The sequence below is a fragment of the Haematobia irritans genome, chromosome 4 (genome assembly GCF_050003625.1).
Source record: "Haematobia irritans isolate KBUSLIRL chromosome 4, ASM5000362v1, whole genome shotgun sequence".
Classification (NCBI taxonomy): domain Eukaryota; kingdom Metazoa; phylum Arthropoda; class Insecta; order Diptera; family Muscidae; genus Haematobia; species Haematobia irritans.
The window spans coordinates 127327564-127343869 of record NC_134400.1 but is presented as its reverse complement, the minus strand read 5'-3'; positions in this window follow the sequence as shown (position 1 = coordinate 127343869).

The following is a 16306-nucleotide window of genomic DNA, read 5'->3' as shown; positions in this document are numbered from 1 at the left end:
GGTCGCGAATTAAAGTCCTTTTCGCTCTTGGACGCATATTTAAGGAGATATGGGCAAACGAAGTTTTTCATATAAAAATTTCAATTTTTTTAGGTTTTGGGTGGATTTTTCAATTTTTTGGGGGTGGTCACGAATTAAAGTCCTTTTCGCTCTAGGACGCATATTTAAGGAGATATGGGCAAAAGAAGTTTTTCATATAAAAATTTCAATTTTTTAGGTTTTGGGTGGATTTTTCAATTTTTTGGGGGTGGTCACGAATTAAAGTCCTTTTCGCTCTAGGACGCATATTTAAGGAGATATGGGCAAAAGAAGTTTTTCATATAAAAATTTCAATTTTTTTAGGTTTTGGGTGGATTTTTCAATTTTTTGGGGGTGGTCACGAATTAAAGTCCTTTTCGCTCTAGGACGCTTAGTTTAGGAGATATGGGCAAAAGATGTTGTTCATATAAAAATCTAAATTTTTTTAGGTTTTGGGTGGATTTTTCAATTTTTTGGGAGTGGTCACGAATTAAAGTCCTTTTCGCTCTAGGACGCTTAGTTTAGGAGATATGGGCAAAAGAAGTTTTTCATATAAAAATTTCAATTTTTTTAGATTTTGGGTGGATTTTTCAATATTTTGGGGGTGGTCACGAATTAAAGTCCTTTTCGCTGTAGGACGCTTAGTTTAGGAGATATGGGCAAACGAAGTTTTTCATATAAAAATTTATTTTTTTAGGTTTTGGGTGGATTTTTCAATTTTTTGGGGGTGGTCACGAATTAAAGTCCTTTTCGCTCTAGGACGCATATTTAAGGAGATATGGGCAAAAGAAGTTTTTCGTATAAAAATTTCAATTTTTTTAGGTTTTGGGTGGATTTTTCAATTTTATGGGAGTGGTCACGAATTAAAGTCCTTTTCGCTCTAGGACGCTTAGTTTAGAAGATATGGGCAAAAGAAGTTTTTCATATCAAAATTTTAATTTTTTTAGGTTTTGGGTGGATTTTTCAATTTTTTGGGAGTGGTCACGAATTAAAGTCTTTTTCGCTCTAGGACGCATATTTAAGGAGATATGGGCAAAAGAAGTTTTTCATATAAAAATTTCAATTTTTTTAGGTTTTGGGTGGATTTTTCAATTTTTTGGGGGTGGTCACGAATTAAAGTCCTTTTCGCTCTAGGACGCATATTTAAGGAGATATGGGCAAAAGAAGTTTTTCATACAAAAATTTAAATTTTTTTAGGTTTTGGGTGGATTTTTCAATTTTTTGGGGGCGGTCACGAATTAAAGTCCTTTTCGCTCTAGGACGCTTAGTTTAGGAGATATGGGCAAAAGAAGTTTTTCATATAAAAATTTAATTTTTTTTAGATTTTGGGTGGATTTTTCAATATTTTGGGGGTGGTCACGAATTAAGGTCCTTTTCGCTCTAGGACGCTTAGTTTAGGAGATATGGGCAAACGAAGTTTTTCATATAAAAATTTATTTTTTTTTAGGTTTTGGGTGGATTTTTCAATTTTTTGGGGGTGGTCACGAATTAAAGTCCTTTTCGCTCTAGGACGCATATTTAAGGAGATATGGGCAAAAGAAGTTGTTCATATCAAAATTTTAATTTTTTTAGGTTTTGGGTGGATTTTTCAATTTTTTGGGGGTGGTCACGAATTAAAGTCCTTTTCGCTCTAGGACGCTTAGTTTAGGAGATATGGGCAAAAGAAGTTGTTCATATAAAAATTTTAATTTTTTTAGGTTTTGGGTGGATTTTTAAATTTTTTGGGAGTGGTCACGAATTAAAGTCCTTTTCGCTCTAGGACGCTTAGTTTAGGAGATATGGGCAAAAGAAGTTTTTCATATAAAAATTTCAATTTTTGTAGATTTTGGGTGGATTTTTCAATATTTTGGGGGTGGTCACGAATTAAAGTCCTTTTCGCTGTAGGACGCTTAGTTTAGGAGATATGGGCAAACGAAGTTTTTCATATAAAAATTTATTTTTTTTAGGTTTTGGGTGGATTTTTCAATTTTTTGGGGGTGGTCACGAATTAAAGTCCTTTTCGCTCTAGGACGCATATTTAAGGAGATATGGGCAAAAGAAGTTTTTCGTATAAAAATTTCAATTTTTTTAGGTTTTGGGTGGATTTTTCAATTTTTTGGGAGTGGTCACGAATTAAAGTCCTTTTCGCTCTAGGACGCTTAGTTTAGAAGATATGGGCAAAAGAAGTTTTTCATATCAAAATTTTAATTTTTTTAGGTTTTGGGTGGATTTTTCAATTTTTTGGGAGTGGTCACGAATTAAAGTCTTTTTCGCTCTAGGACGCATATTTAAGGAGATATGGGCAAAAGAAGTTTTTCATATAAAAATTTCAATTTTTTTAGGTTTTGGGTGGATTTTTCAATTTTTTGGGGGTGGTCACGAATTAAAGTCCTTTTCGCTCTAGGACGCATATTTAAGGAGATATGGGCAAAAGAAGTTATTCATACAAAAATTTAAATTTTTTTAGGTTTTGGGTGGATTTTTCAATATTTTGGGGGTGGTCACGAATTAAAGTCCTTTTCGCTCTAAGACGCTTAGTTTAGGAGATATGGGCAAAAGAAGTTTTTCATACAAAAATTTAATTTTTTTTAGATTTTGGGTGGATTTTTCAATATTTTGGGGGTGGTCACGAATTAAAGTCCTTTTCGCTCTAGGACGCTTAGTTTAGGAGATATGGGCAAACGAAGTTTTTCATATAAAAATTTATTTTTTTTTTAGGTTTTGGGTGGATTTTTCAATTTTTTGGGGGTGGTCACGAATTAAAGTCCTTTTCGCTCTAGGACGCATATTTAAGGAGATATGGGCAAAAGAAGTTTTTCGTATAAAAATTTAAATTTTTTTAGATTTTGGGTGGATTTTTCAATTTTTTGGGGGTGGTCACGAATTAAAGTCGTTTTCGCTCTAGGACGCATATTTAAGGAGATATGGGCAAAAGAAGTTTTTCATATAAAAATTTCAATTTTTTTAGGTTTTGGGTGGATTTTTCAATTTTTTGGGGTTGGTCGCGAATTAAAGTCCTTTTCGCTCTTGGACGCATATTTAAGGAGATATGGGCAAACGAAGTTTTTCATATAAAAATTTAAATTTTTTTAGGTTTTGGGTGGATTTTTCAATTTTTTGGGGGTGGTCACGAATTAAAGTCCTTTTCGCTCTAGGACGCATATTTAAGGAGATATGGGCAAAAGAAGTTTTTCATATAAAAATTTCAATTTTTTAGGTTTTGGGCGGATTTTTAAATTTTTTGGGGGTGGTCACGAATTAAAGTCCTTTTCGCTCTAGGACGCATATTTAAGGAGATATGGGCAAAAGAAGTTTTTCATATAAAAATTTCAATTTTTTTAGGTTTTGGGTGGATTTTTCAATTTTTTGGGGGTGGTCACGAATTAAAGTCCTTTTCGCTCTAGGACGCTTAGTTTAGGAGATATGGGCAAAAGATGTTGTTCATATAAAAATCTAAATTTTTTTAGGTTTTGGGTGGATTTTTCAATTTTTTGGGAGTGGTCACGAATTAAAGTCCTTTTCGCTCTAGGACGCTTAGTTTAGGAGATATGGGCAAAAGAAGTTTTTCATATAAAAATTTCAATTTTTTTAGATTCTGGGTGGATTTTTCAATATTTTGGGGGTGGTCACGAATTAAAGTCCTTTTCGCTGTAGGACGCTTAGTTTAGGAGATATGGGCAAACGAAGTTTTTCATATAAAAATTTATTTTTTTTAGGTTTTGGGTGGATTTTTCAATTTTTTGGGGGTGGTCACGAATTAAAGTCCTTTTCGCTCTAGGACGCATATTTAAGGAGATATGGGCAAAAGAAGTTTTTCGTATAAAAATTTCAATTTTTTTAGGTTTTGGGTGGATTTTTCAATTTTTTGGGAGTGGTCACGAATTAAAGTCCTTTTCGCTCTAGGACGCTTAGTTTAGAAGATATGGGCAAAAGAAGTTTTTCATATCAAAATTTTAATTTTTTTAGGTTTTGGGTGGATTTTTCAATTTTTTGGGAGTGGTCACGAATTAAAGTCTTTTTCGCTCTAGGACGCATATTTAAGGAGATATGGGCAAAAGAAGTTTTTCATATAAAAATTTCAATTTTTTTAGGTTTTGGGTGGATTTTTCAATTTTTTGGGGGTGGTCACGAATTAAAGTCCTTTTCGCTCTAGGACGCATATTTAAGGAGATATGGGCAAAAGAAGTTTTTCATACAAAAATTTAAATTTTTTTAGGTTTTGGGTGGATTTTTCAATTTTTTGGGGGCGGTCACGAATTAAAGTCCTTTTCGCTCTAGGACGCTTAGTTTAGGAGATATGGGCAAAAGAAGTTTTTCATATAAAAATTTCAATTTTTTTAGATTTTGGGTGGATTTTTCAATATTTTGGGGGTGGTCACGAATTAAAGTCCTTTTCGCTGTAGGACGCTTAGTTTAGGAGATATGGGCAAACGAAGTTTTTCATATAAAAATTTATTTTTTTTAGGTTTTGGGTGGATTTTTCAATTTTTTGGGGGTGGTCACGAATTAAAGTCCTTTTCGCTCTAGGACGCATATTTAAGGAGATATGGGCAAAAGAAGTTTTTCATACAAAAATTTAAATTTTTTTAGGTTTTGGGTGGATTTTTCAATTTTTTGGGGGTGGTCACGAATTAAAGTCGTTTTCGCTCTAGGACGCATATTTAAGGAGATATGGGCAAAAGAAGTTTTTCATATAAAAATTTCAATTTTTTAGGTTTTGGGCGGGTTTTTCAATTTTTTGGGGGTGGTCACGAATTAAAGTCCTTTTCGCTCTAGGACGCATATGGGCAAAAGAAGTTTTTCGTATAAAAATTTCAATTTTTTTAGGTTTTGGGTGGATTTTTCAATTTTTTGGGGGTGGTCACGAATTAAAGTCCTTTTCGCTCTAGGACGCTTAGTTTAGGAGATATGGGCAAAAGAAGTTGTTCATATCAAAATTTTAATTTTTTTAGGTTTTGGGTGGATTTTTCAATTTTTTGGGAGTGGTCACGAATTAAAGTCCTTTTCGCTCTAGGACGCTTAGTTTAGGAGATATGGGCAAAAGAAGTTTTTCATATAAAAACATAAATTTTTTTAGATTTTAGTCCTTAAAGTCCTTAAAGTCCTTTTCGCTCTAGGACGCTTAGTTTAGGAGATATGGGCAAAAGAAGTTTTTCATATAAAAATTTCAATTTTTTTAGATTTTGGGTGGATTTTTCAATATTTTGGGTGTGGTCACGAATTAAAGTCCTTTTCGCTCTAGGACGCTTAGTTTAGGAAATATGGGCAAACGAAGTTTTTCATATAAAAATTTATTTTTTTTAGGTTTTGGGTGGATTTTTCAATTTTTTGGGGGTGGTCACGAATTAAAGTCCTTTTCGCTCTAGGACGCATATTTAAGGAGATATGGGCAAAAGAAGTTTTTCGTATAAAAATTTCAATTTTTTTAGGTTTTGGGTGGATTTTTCAATTTTTTGGGAGTGGTCACGAATTAAAGTCCTTTTCGCTCTAGGACGCTTAGTTTAGGAGATATGGGCAAAAGAAGTTTTTCATATCAAAATTTTAATTTTTTTAGGTTTTGGGTGGATTTTTCAATTTTTTGGGAGTGGTCACGAATTAAAGTCCTTTTCGCTCTAGGACGCATATTTAAGGAGATATGGGCAAAAGAAGTTTTTCATATAAAAATTTCAATTTTTTTAGGTTTTGGGTGGATTTTTCAATTTTTTGGGTGTGGTCACGAATTAAAGTCCTTTTCGCTCTAGGACGCTTAGTTTAGGAGATATGGGCAAACGAAGTTTTTCATATAAAAATTTATTTTTTTTTAGATTTTGGGTGGATTTTTCAATATTTTTGGGGTGGTCACGAATTAAAGTCCTTTTCGCTCTAGGACGCTTAGTTTAGGAGATATGGGCAAACGAAGTTTTTCATATAAAAATTTATTTTTTTTTAGGTTTTGGGTGGATTTTTCCATTTTTTGGGGGTGGTCACGAATTAAAGTCCTTTTCGCTCTAGGACGCATATTTAGGGAGATATGGGCAAAAGAAGTTTTTCGTATAAAAATTTCAATTTTTTTAGGTTTTGGGTGGATTTTTCAATTTTTTGGGAGTGGTCACGAATTAAAGTCCTTTTCGCTCTAGGACGCTTAGTTTAGGAGATATGGGCAAAAGAAGTTTTTCATATCAAAATTTTAATTTTTTTAGGTTTTGGGTGGATTTTTCAATTTTTTGGGAGTGGTCACGAATTAAAATCCTTTTCGCTCTAGGACGCATATTTAAGGAGATATGGGCAAAAGAAGTTTTTCATATAAAAATTTCAATTTTTTAGGTTTTGGGTGGATTTTTCAATTTTTTGGGGGTGGTCACGAATTAAAGTTCTTTTCGCTCTAGGACGCTTAGTTTAGGAGATATGGGCAAAAGAAGTTTTTCGTATAAAAATTTCAATTTTTTAGGTTTTGGGTGGATTTTTCAATTTTTTGGGAGTGGTCACGAATTAAAGTCCTTTTCGCTCTAGGACGCTTAGTTTAGGAGATATGGGCAAAAGAAGTTTTTCATATAAAAATTTCATTTTTTTCAGGTTTTGGGTGGATTTTTCAAGTTTTTAGGGGTGGTCACGAATTAAAGTCCTTTTCGCTCTAGGACGCTTAGTTTAGGAGATATGGGCAGAAGAAGTGTTTCATATAAAAATTTAAATTTTTTTAGGTTTTGGGTGGATTTTTCAATTTTTTGAGGGTGGTCACGAATTAAAGTCCTTTTCGCTCTAGGACGCATATTTAAGGAGATATGGGCAAAAGAAGTTTTTCATATAAAAATTTTAATTTTTTTAGGTTTTGGGTGGAGTTTTCAATTTTTTGGGGGTGGTCACGAATTAAAGTCCTTTTCGCTCTAGGACGCATATTTAAGGAGATATGGGCAAAAGAAGTTTTTCGTATAAAAATTTCAATTTTTTTAGGTTTTGGGTGGATTTTTCAATTTTTTGGGAGTGGTCACGAATTAAAGTCCTCTGCGCTCTAGGACGCTTAGTTTAGGAGATATGGGCAAAAGAAGTTTTTCATATAAAAATTTCAATTTTTTTTAGGTTTTGGGTGGATTTTTCAATTGTTTGGGGGTGGTCGCGAATTAAAGTCCTTTTCGCTCTAGGACGCTTAGTTTAGGAGATATGGGCAAAAGAAGTTTTTCATATAAAAATTTAAATTTTTTTAGGTTTTGGGTGGATTTTTCAATTTTTTGAGGGTGGTCACGAATTAAAGTCCTTTTCGCTCTAGGACGCATATTGAAGGAGATATGGGCAAAAGAAGTTTTTCATATAAAAATTTAAATTTTTTTAGGTTTTGGGTGGATTTTTCAATTTTTTGGGGGCGGTCACGAATTAAAGTCCTTTTCGCTCTAGGACGCTTAGTTTAGGAGATATGGGCAAAAGAAGTTTTTCATATAAAAATTTAAATTTTTTTGATTTTGGGTGGATTTTTCAATATTTTGGGGGTGGTCACGAATTAAAGTCCTTTTCGCTCTAGGACGCTTAGTTTAGGAGATATGGGCAAAAGAAGTTTTTCATATAAAAATTTATTTTTTTTAGGTTTTGGGTGGATTTTTCAATTTTTTGGGGGTGGTCACGAATTAAAGTCCTTTTCGCTCTAGGACGCATATTTAAGGAGATATGGGCAAAAGAAGTTTTTCGTATAAAAATTTCAATTTTTTAGGTTTTGGGTGGATTTTTCAATTTTTTGGGGGTGGTCACGAATTAAAGTCCTTTTCGCTCTAGGACGCTTAGTTTAGGAGATATGAGCAAAAGAAGTTTTTCATATAAAAATTTCATTTTCTTTTAGGTTTTTGGGTGGATTTTTCAATTTTTTGGGGGTGGTCACGAATTAAAGTCCTTTTCGCTCTAGGACGCATATTTAAGGAGATATGGGCAAAAGAAGTTTTCCATATAAAAATTTCAATTTTTTTAGGTTTTGGGTGGATTTTTCAATTTTTTGTGGGTGGTCACGAATTAAAGTTCTTTTCGCTCTAGGACGCTTAGTTTAGGAGATATGGGCAAAAGAAGTTTTTCATATAAAAATTTAAATTTTTTTAGATTTTGGGTGGATTTTTCAATTTTTTGGGGGTGGTCACGAATTAAAGTCCTTTTCGCTCTAGGACGCATATTTAAGGAGATATGGGCAAAAGAAGTTTTTCATATAAAAATTTCAATTTTTTTAGGTTTTGGGTGGATTTTTAAATTTTTTGGCGGTGGTCACGAATTAAAGTCCTTTTCGCTTTAGGACGCTTAGTTTAGGAGATATAGGCAAAAGAAGTGTTTCATATAAAAATTTAAATTTTTTTAGGTTTTGGGTGGATTTTTCAATTTTTTGAGGGTGGTCACCAATTAAAGTCCTTTTCGCTCTAGGACGCATATTTAAGGAGATATGGGCAAAAGAAGTTTTTCATATAAAAATTTAAATTTTTTTAGGTTTTGGGTGGATTTTTAAATTTTTTGGGGGTGGTCACGAATTAAAGTCCTTTTCGCTCTAGGACGCTTAGTTTAGGAGATATGGGCAAAAGAAGTTTTTCATATAAAAATTTAAATTTTTTTAGGTTTTGGGTGGAATTTTTTGGGGGTGGTCACGAATTAAAGTCCTTTTCGCTCTAGGACGCATATTTAAGGAGATATGGGCAAAAGAAGTTTTTCGTATAAAAATTTCAATTTTTGTAGGTTTTGGGTGGATTTTTCAATTTTTTGGGAGTGGTCTTAAATTAAAGTCCTTTTCGCTCTAGGACGCTTAGTTTAGGAGATATGGGCAAAAGAAGTTTTTCATATCAAAATTTTAATTTTTTTATGTTTTGGGTGGATTTTTCAATTTTATGGGAGTGGTCACGAATTAAAGTCCTTTTCGCTCTAGGACGCATATTTAAGGAGATGTGGGCAAAAGAAGTTTTTCATATAAAAATTTCAATTTTTTTAGGTTTTGGGTGGATTTTTCAATTTTTTGGGGGTGGTCACGAATTAAAGTCCTTTTCGCTCTAGGACGCTTAGTTAAGAAGATATGGGCAAAAGAAGTTTTTCATATAAAAATTTAAATTTTTTTAGATTTTGGGTGGATTTTTCAATATTTTGAGGGTGGTCACGAATTAAAGTCCTTTTCGCTCTAGGACGCTTAGTTTAGGAGATATGGGCAAAAGAAGTTTTTCATATAAAAATTTATTTTTTTTTAGGTTTTGGGTGGATTTTTCAATTTTTTGGGGGTGGTCACGAATTAAAGTCCTTTTCGCTCTAGGACGCATATTTAAGGAGATATGGGCAAAAGAAGTTTTTCGTATAAAAATTTCAATTTTTTTAGGTTTTGGGTGGATTTTTCAATTTTTGGGAGTGGTCACGAATTAAAGTCCTTTTCGCTCTAGGACGCTTAGTTTAGGAGATATGGACAAAAGAAGTTTTTCATATAAAAATTTAAAATTTTTTTAGATTTTGGGTGGATTTTTCAATATTTTGAGGGTGGTCACGAATTAAAGTCCTTTTCGCTCTAGGACGCTTAGTTTAGGAGATATGGGCAAAAGAAGTTTTTCATATAAAAATTTATTTTTTTTTAGGTTTTGGGTGGATTTTTCAATTTTTTGGGGGTGGTCACGAATTAAAGTCCTTTTCGCTCTAGGACGCATATTTAAGGAGATATGGGCAAAAGAAGTTTTTCGTATAAAAATTTCAATTTTTTTAGGTTTTGGGTGGATTTTTCAATTTTTTGGGAGTGGTCACGAATTAAAGTCCTTTTCGCTCTAGGACGCTTAGTTTAGGAGATATGGGCAAAAGAAGTTTTTCATATCAAAATTTTAATTTTTTTAGGTTTTGGGTGGATTTTTCAATTTTTTGGGAGTGGTCACGAATTAAAATCCTTTTCGCTCTAGGACGCATATTTAAGGAGATATGGGCAAAAGAAGTTTTTCATATAAAAATTTCAATTTTTTAGGTTTTGGGTGGATTTTTCAATTTTTTGGGGGTGGTCACGAATTAAAGTTCTTTTCGCTCTAGGACGCTTAGTTTAGGAGATATGGGCACAAGAAGTTTTTCGTATAAAAATTTCAATTTTTTAGGTTTTGGGTGGATTTTTCAATTTTTTGGGAGTGGTCACGAATTAAAGTCCTTTTCGCTCTAGGACGCTTAGTTTAGGAGATATGGGCAGAAGAAGTGTTTCATATAAAAATTTAAATTTTTTTAGGTTTTGGGTGGATTTTTCAATTTTTTGAGGGTGGTCACGAATTAAAGTCCTTTTCGCTCTAGGACGCATATTTAAGGAGATATGGGCAAAAGAAGTTTTTCATATAAAAATTTTAATTTTTTTAGGTTTTGGGTGGATTTTTCAATTTTTTGGGGGTGGTCACGAATTAAAGTCCTTTTCGCTCTAGGACGCATATTTAAGGAGATATGGGCAAAAGAAGTTTTTCGTATAAAAATTTCAATTTTTTTAGGTTTTGGGTGGATTTTTCAATTTTTTGGGAGTGGTCACGAATTAAAGTCCTCTGCGCTCTAGGACGCTTAGTTTAGGAGATATGGGCAAAAGAAGTTTTTCATATAAAAATTTCAATTTTTTTTAGGTTTTGGGTGGATTTTTCAATTGTTTGGGGGTGGTCGCGAATTAAAGTCCTTTTCGCTCTAGGACGCTTAGTTTAGGAGATATGGGCAAAAGAAGTTTTTCATATAAAAATTTAAATTTTTTTAGGTTTTGGGTGGATTTTTCAATTTTTTGAGGGTGGTCACGAATTAAAGTCCTTTTCGCTCTAGGACGCTTAGTTTAGGAGATATGGGCAAAAGAAGTTTTTCATATAAAAATTTAAATTTTTTTGATTTTGGGTGGATTTTTCAATATTTTGGGGGTGGTCACGAATTAAAGTCCTTTTCGCTCTAGGACGCTTAGTTTAGGAGATATGGGCAAAAGAAGTTTTCCATATAAAAATTTCAATTTTTTTAGGTTTTGGGTGGATTTTTCAATTTTTTGTGGGTGGTCACGAATTAAAGTTCTTTTCGCTCTAGGACGCTTAGTTTAGGAGATATGGGCAAAAGAAGTTTTCCATATAAAAATTTCAATTTTTTTAGGTTTTGGGTGGATTTTTCAATTTTTTGTGGGTGGTCACGAATTAAAGTCCTTTTCGCTCTAGGACGCATATTGAAGGAGATATGGGCAAAAGAAGTTTTTCATATAAAAATTTAAAATTTTTTTAGGTTTTGGGTGGATTTTTCAATTTTTTGGGGGCGGTCACGAATTAAAGTCCTTTTCGCTCTAGGACGCTTAGTTTAGGAGATATGGGCAAAAGAAGTTTTTCATATAAAAATTTAAATTTTTTTGATTTTGGGTGGATTTTTCAATATTTTGGGGGTGGTCACGAATTAAAGTCCTTTTCGCTCTAGGACGCTTAGTTTAGGAGATATGGGCAAAAGAAGTTTTCCATATAAAAATTTCAATTTTTTTAGGTTTTGGGTGGATTTTTCAATTTTTTGTGGGTGGTCACGAATTAAAGTTCTTTTCGCTCTAGGACGCTTAGTTTAGGAGATATGGGCAAAAGAAGTTTTTCATATAAAAATTTAAATTTTTTTAGGTTTTGGGTGGATTTTTCAATTTTTTGGGGGTGGTCACGAATTAAAGTCCTTTTCGCTCTAGGACGCATATTTAAGGAGATATGGGCAAAAGAAGTTTTTCATATAAAAATTTCAATTTTTTTAGGTTTTGGGTGGATTTTTAAATTTTTTGGCGGTGGTCACGAATTAAAGTCCTTTTCGCTTTAGGACGCTTAGTTTAGGAGATATAGGCAAAAGAAGTGTTTCATATAAAAATTTAAATTTTTTTAGGTTTTGGGTGGATTTTTCAATTTTTTGAGGGTGGTCACCAATTAAAGTCCTTTTCGCTCTAGGACGCATATTTAAGGAGATATGGGCAAAAGAAGTTTTTCATATAAAAATTTAAATTTTTTTAGGTTTTGGGTGGATTTTTAAATTTTTTGGGGGTGGTCACGAATTAAAGTCCTTTTCGCTCTAGGACGCTTAGTTTAGGAGATATGGGCAAAAGAAGTTTTTCATATAAAAATTTAAATTTTTTTAGGTTTTGGGTGGAATTTTTTGGGGGTGGTCACGAATTAAAGTCCTTTTCGCTCTAGGACGCATATTTAAGGAGATATGGGCAAAAGAAGTTTTTCGTATAAAAATTTCAATTTTTGTAGGTTTTGGGTGGATTTTTCAATTTTTTGGGAGTGGTCACGAATTAAAGTCCTTTTCGCTCTAGGACGCTTAGTTTAGGAGATATGGGCAAAAGAAGTTTTTCATATCAAAATTTTATTTTTTTTATGTTTTGGGTGGATTTTTCAATTTTATGGGAGTGGTCACGAATTAAAGTCCTTTTCGCTCTAGGACGCATATTTGAGGAGATGTGGGCAAAAGAAGTTTTTCATATAAAAATTTCAATTTTTTTAGGTTTTGGGTGGATTTTTCAATTTTTTGGGGGTGGTCACGAATTAAAGTCCTTTTCGCTCTAGGACGCTTAGTTAAGAAGATATGGGCAAAAGAAGTTTTTCATATAAAAATTTAAATTTTTTTAGATTTTGGGTGGATTTTTCAATATTTTGAGGGTGGTCACGAATTAAAGTCCTTTTCGCTCTAGGACGCTTAGTTTAGGAGATATGGGCAAAAGAAGTTTTTCATATAAAAATTTATTTTTTTTTAGGTTTTGGGTGGATTTTTCAATTTTTTGGAGGTGGTCACGAATTAAAGTCCTTTTCGCTCTAGGACGCATATTTAAGGAGATATGGGCAAAAGAAGTTTTTCTTATAAAAATTTCAATTTTTTTAGGTTTTGGGTGGATTTTTCAATTTTTGGGAGTGGTCACGAATTAAAGTCCTTTTCGCTCTAGGACGCTTAGTTTAGGAGATATGGACAAAAGAAGTTTTTCATATAAAAATTTAAAATTTTTTTAGATTTTGGGTGGATTTTTCAATATTTTGAGGGTGGTCACGAATTAAAGTCCTTTTCGCTCTAGGACGCTTAGTTTAGGAGATATGGGCAAAAGAAGTTTTTCATATAAAAATTTATTTTTTTTTAGGTTTTGGGTGGATTTTTCAATTTTTTGGGGGTGGTCACGAATTAAAGTCCTTTTCGCTCTAGGACGCATATTTAAGGAGATATGGGCAAAAGAAGTTTTTCGTATAAAAATTTCAATTTTTTTAGGTTTTGGGTGGATTTTTCAATTTTTGGGAGTGGTCACGAATTAAAGTCCTTTTCGCTCTAGGACGCTTAGTTTAGGAGATATGGACAAAAGAAGTTTTTCATATAAAAATTTAAAATTTTTTAGATTTTGGGTGGATTTTTCAATTTTTTGAGGGTGGTCACGAATTAAAGTCTTTTTCGCTCTAGGACGCATATTTAAGGAGATATGGGCAAAAGAAGTTTTTCATATAAAAATTTCAATTTTTTTAGGTTTTGGGTGGATTTTTCAAGTTTTTAGGGGTGGTCACGAATTAAAGTCCTTTTCGCTCTAGGACGCTTAGTTTAGGAGATATGGGCAAAAGAAGTGTTTCATATAAAAATTTAAATTTTTTTAGGTTTTGGGTGGATTTTTCAATTTTTTGAGGGTGGTCACGAATTAAAGTCCTTTTCGCTCTAGGACGCATATTTAAGGAGATATGGGCAAAAGAAGTTTTTCATATAAAAATTTAAATTTTTTTAGATTTTGGGTGGATTTTTCAATATTTTGGGGGTGGTCACGAATTAAAGTCCTTTTCGCTCTAGGACGCTTAGTTTAGGAGATATGGGCAAAAGAAGTTTTTCATATAAAACTTTATTTTTTTTTAGGTTTTGGGTGGATTTTTCAATTTTTTGGGGGTGGTTCGCTCTAGGACGCATATTTAAGGAGATATGGGCAAAAGAAGTTTTTCGTATAAAAATTTCAATTTTTTAGGTTTTGGGTGGATTTTTCAATTTTTTGGGAGTGGTCACGAATTAAAGTCCTTTTCGCTCTAGGACGCTTAGTTTAGGAGATATGGGCAAAAGAAGTTTTTCATATAAAAAATTTAATTTTTTTAGGTTTTGGGTGGGTTTTTAAATTTTTTGGGGGTGGTCACGAATTAAAGTCCTTTTCGCTCTAGGACGCATATTTAAGGAGATATGGGCAAAAGAAGTTTTTCATATAAAAATTTCATTTTTTTTAGGTTTTGGGTGGATTTTTCAATTTTTTGGGGGTGGTCACGAATTAAAGCCCTTTTCGCTCTAGGACGCTTAGTTTAGGAGATATGGGCAAAAGAAGTTTTTCATATAAAAATTTAAATTTTTTTGATTTTGGGTGGATTTTTCAATATTTTGGGGGTGGTCACGAATTAAAGTCCTTTTCGCTCTAGGACGCTTAGTTTAGGAGATATGGGCAAAAGAAGTTTTTCATATCAAAATTTATTTTTTTTAGGTTTTGGGTGGATTTTTCAATTTTTTGGGGGTGGTCACGAATTAAAGTCCTTTTCGCTCTAGGACGCTTAGTTTAGGAGATATGGGCAAAAGAAGTGTTTCATATAAAAATTTTAATTTTTTTAGGTTTTGGGTGGATTTTTCAATTTTTTGAGGGTGGTCACGAATTAAAGTCCTTTTCGCTCTAGGACTCATATTTAAGGAGATATGGGCAAAAGAAGTTTTTCATATAAAAATTGCAATTTTTTTAGGGTTTGGGTGGATTTTTCAATTTTTTGGCGGTGGTCACGAACTAAAGTCCTTTTCGCTCTAGGACGCTTAGTTTAGGAGATATGGGCAAAAGAAGTTTTTCATATAAAAATTTAAATTTTTTTAGATTTTGGGTGGATTTTTCAATATTTTGGGGGTGGTCACGAATTAAAGTCCTTTTCGCACTAGGTTAGGTTAGGTTAAAGTGGCAGCCCGATTAAGATTCAGGCTCACTTAGACTATTCAGTCCATTGTGATACCACATTAACTAAAAGTACCTATTACATATGGGCACTTCTAGTTTTAACCGCTGAACCTTCTTGATTATTTTTCTTTGTTGAACCAACCAGATTGTTCCAAAAACAGTAGCAGACTGCTTAAGTTAACGTTTTCCAGATCCGCCAGTAATCTGAAGCTATATGCTCCTAAAAGTTGCTTGCGCTTTACACAAAATGCAGGACACTCACACAAGAGGTGTTTAATTGATTCTTTTTCCTCCGCATCATGACAGCTCATACAATAGTCATTATACTTCGCGCCAATAGTTTTTGCAAAATCGCCTATCAGGCAGCGACCCGTTATAGCAGATATCAGGAGTGATATCTGACGTCTCGAGAACATTAGCATATCTAGTGTGCGGTTTAAGTTGAAATGGGGCCATATTTGCTTGGTGTCGTTACAACCCTTGCAATTCTCCCATCGAACATTTGCCATCATAACAGCCTTCTCACGCAGCATGAGCTTGCAGGTAGCTAGGGGCATACCAACAAATTCTAGTTCCCCTGGAATATGTAAGGTAGTCCCTAGCCTTGCCAACTCATCCGCTTCGCAGTTCCCCGGTATGTTCCTATGGCCAGGCACCCATATTAGGTGAATATTGTACTGCTCAGCCATCTCATTGAGAGATTTGCGGCAGTCGATGGCCGTTTTCGAGTTGAGGAACACAGAGTCCAAGGATTTTATTGCAGGTTGACTGTCTGAGTATATATTAATGCCCACATTTTTTGGAACATTACTTCTCAGCCAATTCGCCACCTCTCTTATTGCTAATATTTCAGCCTGAAAAACACTACAGTGATTAGGTAATCTTTTCGCTATTCGAAGTTCCAGATCATTAGAATATACTCCGAACCCCACTTGTCCATCCAATTTGGAGAAATCTATATATTCTTTATTCCCCGGGGTCTGTGTGCACCACGCCTCACTGTTGGGGATTAGAGTCTCAAACTTTTTGTCGAAAAGTGGACTCGCCAAAGTGTAATCCACTACGTTAGGCACATCTGGCATTGTTTTGAGGACAGAACTGTGACCGTAACCTTTTTCCGACCACAGCGATAGTTCGCGCAACCGCACAGCCGTTGTTGCAGCTGACTGTTTGGCCAAAATGTCTAAAGGCAATAGATGCAGCACGACATTAAGGGAATTTGTTCCTGTCTTGCTGAATGCGCCTGAAATACACAAACACGCCATACGCTGAACTTTATCTAAACAAGTCGGTTTCTGAAGTGCCGGCCACCAGACTACAACACCATATAGCATTATAGGTCTAACCACTGCCGTGTATAGCCAATGCACAATTTTTGGTTTCAGTCCCCACTTTTTTCCTATTGCCTTTTTGCACGAGTACAAAGCTACAGTTGCCTTTCTCGCCCTTTCTTCAATATTAAGCTTA